Source organism: Nycticebus coucang, chromosome 9 (assembly GCF_027406575.1).
Source record: "Nycticebus coucang isolate mNycCou1 chromosome 9, mNycCou1.pri, whole genome shotgun sequence".
Classification (NCBI taxonomy): domain Eukaryota; kingdom Metazoa; phylum Chordata; class Mammalia; order Primates; family Lorisidae; genus Nycticebus; species Nycticebus coucang.
In genome coordinates this window covers 82,876,047-82,883,310 of record NC_069788.1, presented here as the reverse complement: position 1 = coordinate 82,883,310, position 7,264 = coordinate 82,876,047, and the positions used below count along the sequence as shown (strand labels likewise).

The 7,264-nt window shown below is 45.2% G+C and overlaps 1 long non-coding RNA gene across 3 annotated transcripts in view; it reads left to right on the top strand.

Moving 5' to 3' along the window:
• The first annotated feature begins 6,557 nt into the window (after window positions 1–6,557).
• Window positions 6,558–7,264, top strand: part of LOC128594015 (uncharacterized) — a 39,609-nt gene continuing 38,902 nt past the window's right edge. For all 3 annotated transcript variants that reach the window (XR_008382473.1, XR_008382472.1, XR_008382474.1), the window contains exons 1-2: window positions 6,558–6,631; window positions 6,741–6,893. This is a non-coding gene — a long non-coding RNA (uncharacterized LOC128594015). The remainder of the gene's footprint in view (window positions 6,632–6,740; window positions 6,894–7,264) is intronic.

Sequence of the window (7,264 nt, the reverse complement as noted above, 5' to 3'; positions counted from 1 at the left end):
GGTCCCTCCCCTCTGAAAAGGTACATGAATTTGTTCTTATAAATTCTACTTAAAGCTTTATAATATCTTTTGATCACCTATGAGATAAGGTGTAAATTTTAGCATAAAAGAATACATTCCATCATATGATATCTATGCCAACTGTTCTACCCAATGCAAAAATTCCAACATGTCACTCTCTTAACATCTCTTAATGGCTGAAATCCAAATTCCTTAGCATAGCATAAAAATGAGATCCTGTCATTCCTCAAAATAATATCCAAACTTTTTAGTATGCTATGTAAATTTAATCCTATAATTTCTTATTGTAAGACCTGCCCTGTCTATAAATGATTCAACTCCTCAGCAACAAGTGCAGATTGGGGGCTCTAATTCCAGTGGGGTGCCCTGCTGAGATGTGGTCAATGCTTATTCATTATCTGGTTCATCAAATCCAGGCATCTTAACATAAAATATGTTTTACTATCTAATTCCTCTAGAGACAAAACTCTCATCAATTCACTCCTTAAAACCCTTTACTGGCTAAAATCCAAACGCCTCTGCATGAGGACTCAAAAATGAGATCATCTCCCTCCTCCAAATGGAACATTCAAGAACACTCAAATGCCTTCAGTTCTCAAATAAAATCACCTCTCCTTAGTATGTTATAAAAATCTGATCATATTGTCTTTCCATAAAGATCCACTTTTTAAACTATGCTGAAATGTATAAATTTGACCATATAACTTCTCAACTTAAAACTTTTCATTTTCTTCATTGCTTATAATGTAAAGTCTCAACTACTTAACATAAAATATAGCATTTTACCATGTGATTTATCTTCAGCCTGGTCTATAAAAAACTCTAAATCTCACTCTGTCACTGCTTTAAGTCCTTTATTGGCTTAAATCCAAACTTTTTAGCATGACATAAAAATTTGATCATGTCATACCTTAAAATAAAATTCACACTTCCTAGCACAATATATAAAATTTGATCTTGTAACTCCACCTTAAAATCTTACAATGTCTTTTAATTAGGTATAGAATTAAAGTCCAAATTCTTGTCATAAAATATGAATTTTATCTTGTAATTATACGGCATAGTATTTATCAAACATGCAAAAAAACTCACCAGGTTACTCTGTTAGACCTTTTTATTGGGTAAACAAATTCTTAGGCACATGTGAAAATTTAATTATGTCAGAACCTCAATAAATTCTGAATTTCTCTGCATATTCACAATGTTGATCATGTAGTTTCTTTGATTAAAGTTTGTCAACTTTGTTGTCGATATCAATCAGATTTCCTTGGCATGCTCTGCAAGTTGAACTTTGGCACACCCACAACATGAAATAAAAATGTTTGAGTATCACCCTCATATTTGTGGCCGTTATTTTCCTATTTACAATTTTCAATGTTTCCTTGTTGCTTGTAATATGAAGTTTATTTTATGTTGGCCGTAAAATATATTTCAGTATGTTTATCTGCAGATTTATCTCCCACAAGCAAAAATCTCCCCATCACATTTCTTAAAACCCTTTGGCAAAAATCCAAACTCCTTAGCATGATATAAAATTTTGTTCTGTCACCTTCAAAATAAAGTCCAGATTTCTTCCCATGAAACACAAATCTAGTCATGAAATTCCCGCTTAAAATCTTTTAACAGAGTTTTGTCTCTAACAAAAAGTTTCAACATCTTAGCAAGGCACCCAAATTTAATCATGACATTCTTAGCTTCAAATCTTTAAAATTTCATATCTGTGACATAAAGTCCAAATGCATAAGTTTGAAATGAAATTTAAACCAAGTATTTCTTATGCTGAGTATCTTCATTAGGATATAAAACTTAAGTTCTTTGTATGAGACCAAAATTTTTAACCATCTATAGTTTCTAGGTTCAGTTCCCTTTTCTTTCTTATTCTTTTCTCTAGAAACACTGAGTTTCTCAGTTTCCCTGATCCCAAACACATCTCAATTTTGTTGTCCACAGATAGTTCTATTTTTTTTTAAATCAAGTCTCTTTACCCATAATTCATTAATTCCTACGGCAGTGTGTTCTGACTCTTTTTTTTCTGGGCCAGGCACTGTGCTGGATCACCGATGGAAAGAAACGAAGTTAGATCTGCCTTGCAGGCCTTCAACAGCAAGGGGATGAGGCCCAGCCCTGGAGGTAATGCTCCCCCACTGTGAAGGTGCATGAGGGATCTTGGAGAACTGGTAGGGGTTCCCTCTGCACCATTTGAGCCTCTCGTTGGAGGCTCAGCTCAGATGTCTGTCCCTCTGGCAAGGCTTTGGGCATCGCTGCAGCCTCTGTCAGGTCCTCTCGCTACTCCCTCTAGGTGGTCACTACAAGCTTTTCCTCTAACCTCATTCCTCTGCCAGTCTGCCTGCTACAGTCTGGACCCTGCCTCTTCTTTGGGCTCTGCAATAGTAATATTCTCAGTCCTGTAAATGGTGTTCTTTGGAAATTCCTATCTTATGAAAATAACAAATAAAGAAATAAAAAGAAAGAAAGAATAAATAACCCAGGATGTAGCACACCTGGTTTTGGGGTCAGAACTGCCCTTGAGGGTTTTGAGAGGGACCCTCTTCCTCCCAAGACTCAGAGACAGATACCCCGGCCTCACCACCTTCCGTGCCCAGAGACTCCGCCAGGTCAACTCCTTGCTTGCCTCTGAGCAAGTGGCCCATTGGGTCAGGGCTGCCAACGTGTGTCTATCTATGAAGGGTTGGGTGTAGGGGGGGTTGGGGGGGCCAGATCCCTCAGCAAATACCTCTCCCTGTCAGCTTGCCTGTACAGTAAAGGAAATCTGATTTTAAAAATAGAGCTTGGAAGAAGAGATGAGAGGATATTTAGGAGCGGAGTTGAGCCTAGGGAGGGGGGCAGGGAGGTGGGTGGATGAATTCTGGGAGAGGTGAGGTCAGGGTAAGGGGGTGAGAGGCATAAAGAGCTAAAGAGGAAGGTGAAGAAATGAGAAAGGGGGAAGTAAGGATGGAGAGGGAATGAGCCCTGTGACACCCGGAGCCCCTGGCTCTCCCATCTGCCAGGGTGGGTGTCAGAGGAAGGTTTCATTTCAAACCGCACACCTTGGCCTTCCTGTCAGCGATACTCGGAGCCCCTTGGGATTGAAGGACACAGTGCCAGGTCTTAGGGGCAAAGAGGCCTCAAGATGAATAAACTCCCATGGGCTCCTTTGCCGCCTGGCCTGCAGGAACATGGCTATGACTGAGGGCGTTATGGTGGGGTGGGCATGCAAGAACCATGGGAGGACCATAGTTTGTGGTTATTTATTTATTTTGTTGGATTCTTGTCAAGTTCAAGATGTGTCCTTGGGAGTCTAAGACTTGGGATGCTTCTTGGCTTCCCTGGCATGGACAAGTGGTACGGACAGGTAGGGAGAGGATGAGGGAGTTAGTAGGCCTCTCAGGGGCTTCCTAAAGGCCCTGTGAGGAGCTTGAGTTGGGTCCCAGGGTCCCAGTAGGCCAAGGGGTCTGCAGGGTCTGCAGGGGCTGCTGGCCAGGGTCCCTCCATTGGGATCCTGCTTTGCCCACTCAGCCCCCTGATGGTGGCTAAGGACAACCTTGGCCTCACAGATGGGAGACGTTCTTCATCCTGGCCAGGAGCAGCCCAGTATGAGTCACTTTCTGCTTTTCTCCTGTGTCCCAGATAGAGGTCCTAGATTGTCAGTCCCCAGGGGTCTTGGATGTCATTGTGGTGATGGGGAAACTGAGTCTTTGGAAGCAGGAACATCAAGTTACAGTAGAGCTGGGCTGTCCCTAGGGCTTCTCCTCTAATCAGAAAACACCTAGCAGGGTGGCAGGCCTCCTGGTGAGGGACCCCCATGCCCTCACCTCCCTAATCTACTCAAGTGGAAGACAGCACCCTGGCCCAGCAGTATTCCTCTGCTGCGTTCCTGCCTCCTCCTCTTGACTGGCAGCTCTAGGGGGCAGCTGGCCTGTGCTGCCCAGAATAACCCTGGGAGGGGGAGTGTGCCGCATGTGGGAGGGCCTGTGAGTGGGGTCATGGGCCAGCATGTCCTTCTTTGGACCGCCCAAATAAGTAGAGCCAATCAGCTGCTTGTGAGGCTGCTCTTGCCTTTCAAGGCAAGCTGGTAGGTGCGGAGTCTGTGGCAGTTTTTAGGCCTGGATGGGCACTAACCTTCAGTGTGGCCGTCCTCTCCCAGCCCTCAGTTTCCCCATGTCGGCAAGGAGGGATTGTGTGGTGGTCTTCTCACTTTGCTTCTATAGCTCTGGGATTCTTAAGAGGTGCCTGAGGGGTGCCCCTGGGGAATAGTGAGAAGGGAGGGCCTAGCTGGGCAGGTGGCACTCACGGACTGCCACCCCGCCTCAATTCCACCAGCTGTTCCTATAAATTGGAGTCCTTATTATTTTTAAAAACAGTTGTCCCCATCTAAGCAATGGTTAAAAGCCAGAGTCCATGAGTTCTTCTGTGTGTGTTTGTCTTGATTTTACGGTCTGGGCTGGGAGGGGTCTCAGTGGGGAATTCATTCCTGTCTCTAGGGGGCTCCTTGCTCTTGCCTGCAGTTCTGCTGGCTGCTTGGACAAGCCCTGGGGGCTATCGGCCTAGGACTGAGTCTATCTTGGAGTAGGAAGGTGGGAGCTGGAGCTTCAAGGCAAACGAGGAGGACTATGCCTAGGGGCCTGTAGAGTGAGGGAGGTAGTGAGAGGCAGAGGCTGGCTGACCCCCGAGAGCCTCAGTTTCCTCACTTACAGGATGAAAAGAGCACTTACTTCTCAGGAGAAATGATGCATCAAGCCCTTTGTCAACTATAAAATGTTATGAACAAGTAAGGGATTGTTCTTGTCATTAGGACTGTGATTATTACTTCTAGAACACCCACTATAATTGTAATGGTCAAGATCCAGACAGCATTTCATGCATGGTGTCAACTTTAATTTTCCCATTAACCCTGTGCAGGGACAATGCCCTGCTTTGAAAGTGAGTTAACTGGAGTCTAGAAGGGTGAAACTGCTGCTCTTGGGCTGTAATTGTCAGTGGCAATGGTGTGTGGACCCAGGCCACTGGACCTCCCCAGGGGAAGCTCCGTTGACGACTTGAACTAGGGAAAGGGTAGGTGTGCACATGGCTCAGACAGGGGCAATTAGAACTTATTTTATTAAAATTGTCATCTTCTGAGTGCTTCCTCTGTGTCAGGTATAATTCTAGCCACTAACCCCTAAAACTGACTTTACTTCTTATGAGATGAGGAATGTTCTCCTGTTTTACAGAGTGAAACTGCAATTTCCAGGGCTTGGTGCAGACACAAGGCCCCACAGGAGGAGAGAGGCAAGAGAAGTAGGGTTCTAAGCCAGATTTCTCTACCCTCCCCTGGTAGACCCAGGGAGGGCAGGGGCTACTGTCCAGGGTGGGGTGGGCAGTTGCCATTTTGAGATCTGGAGGGACCTTCATTCCATGGTGTTGATGTGATTAGCTGGACAGGCAGCCAGCCACAGGAGTGGGGGCCTCCATGTCTGCCTCCATCTCCCCAAAAGGCTCATGCTGTCATTCCCAACTCATTTTGGTTTATTTGGTGCCAGGGAAGGGATAAGACAGCGAGCGGCCCAGGCCCTACCAATTATAGCTGCTCAAGTACTCTGATACAGGCATTGAGTACCCCGCTCCACGTCATGTTCTTACAGACAAACTAGTTCTTTAACCTTTCTTGCTGAGCCCCTGTCCCTACCTACCAGACACTGGACCCTACCTACCAGATGCCCCCCAAGGTGAGGCCAGCATGGGACCCCCTACCCCAGTCTTACCTTGGCTAAAAGTGTCCAAGGAGATCTCTTCCGTTAGACTGCAGCCTTGCTTCTTTCTAAAAAGTTATTGAATACATTTATTTCTTTAATCATGGTTACATTTTCTTTCCATAGGAACAATCACATCACGCACACAGTCTACACCTGACTCTGCTGTGAACTTTTGTTTTCCATGTTGCTGTTACCCATGGGTACTTCCATGATCTGGCTTGAATACTTTCTATGTGTTAGGCGCTCTTTTCAGTAGTTTACATATTTTAATTCTTTTAATCCTTACAACAACCTTTTAATTATGTCAAGTTCACTTTGATACCTGGGACTGAGCAAGGCCTAATGTCCTGCTGTCCTCAGCTGGTGCACCGACCTAAGTGATCTCTGCTCAGGGACTTGTGGCCAGCTTTTCCTCTCAATCCCTGCTCCCAAGCTCTTGGTTAGCCCCCTGTTCTAGGTGACTCCCATTTTGCTCCCCAGAAAATGAATGCGATTTGATGTGAGTCTCAGGCTCAGCCTTTGTTGGACCCTGAGGAAAACAAGTGTCTTAGCTCTGTGAACCTCCATCACTTGACTCCGCTGCTTCCACCAGTAATTCTGTCGCATGACGCCAGGCTGGCCATCCCCCCTTATCCTGGGCCCTTGCTCTGTGTCCTTGTGTCAGTCTGCACTTGTGATTCCTCTATCCTATCTTCCCTCAGCACACAGTAGGGCTGCTGACAGAGGGAGGCCCAGGTCAAGGGCTGAGGGAGGCAAGATGCACATTGGCCATTAAACCCAGTGAGTGGTCTCTCATTTTCTCACAGGTAATGTAGAAGAGAGATGGCACCTTTCTTCTGGGAAGGAGGCAGAGGCCTGGCCCAGGATCAAATCAAAAGGTCTGAAAAATTGTTTTTGTTTTTTTTTTTTTTTAATATATAAATTTAGACAATTTGCAAATTTGTAAATTCCTTAGAATGGAATTAACTCTAGCCCTTCTTTCTGCAGCTGAGGCTCACTGCCCCCTGGATGGGCAGTGAGTCTTTGGGTTCCTGAGGCCAGGGCATGGCCCAGCCTTGTTCCCCCCAGGATGGCACATGGGCCAGAGGGGTGAGGGGCCTTCATAAGCTGACCTTGAGGATTCACTTGGGTCCCAGCCAGGTTGGTACACCTTTTTCTCTTATACCTGATAGCCCCTTTAGGAAGGTAGGGCCCAAGAGGAGGGATGGTGGGTATAAGCTTAATATGGTAATATAATTTTAAAATCTGGAATAATACTGTGATTCTTGTCTATCTGCTAAATGTACCCAATGGAGGCATTAAAATCTATCATGAGGTGTGTACTTGTGAGGTAGAGAGGGCAGGCTGTCATTCGAGGAGATGTACACATGAATATAAATCACCCCCTTTTCTGTGGATGGGGACAGCATTTTTCAAGGGTTGCCTTGATGCCTTAAATGAAATGAAATAAAATATAAAATGCTGGCACATGATGGGTACTCTGCATATGTAAAAACAGCTCCTATTTTAGG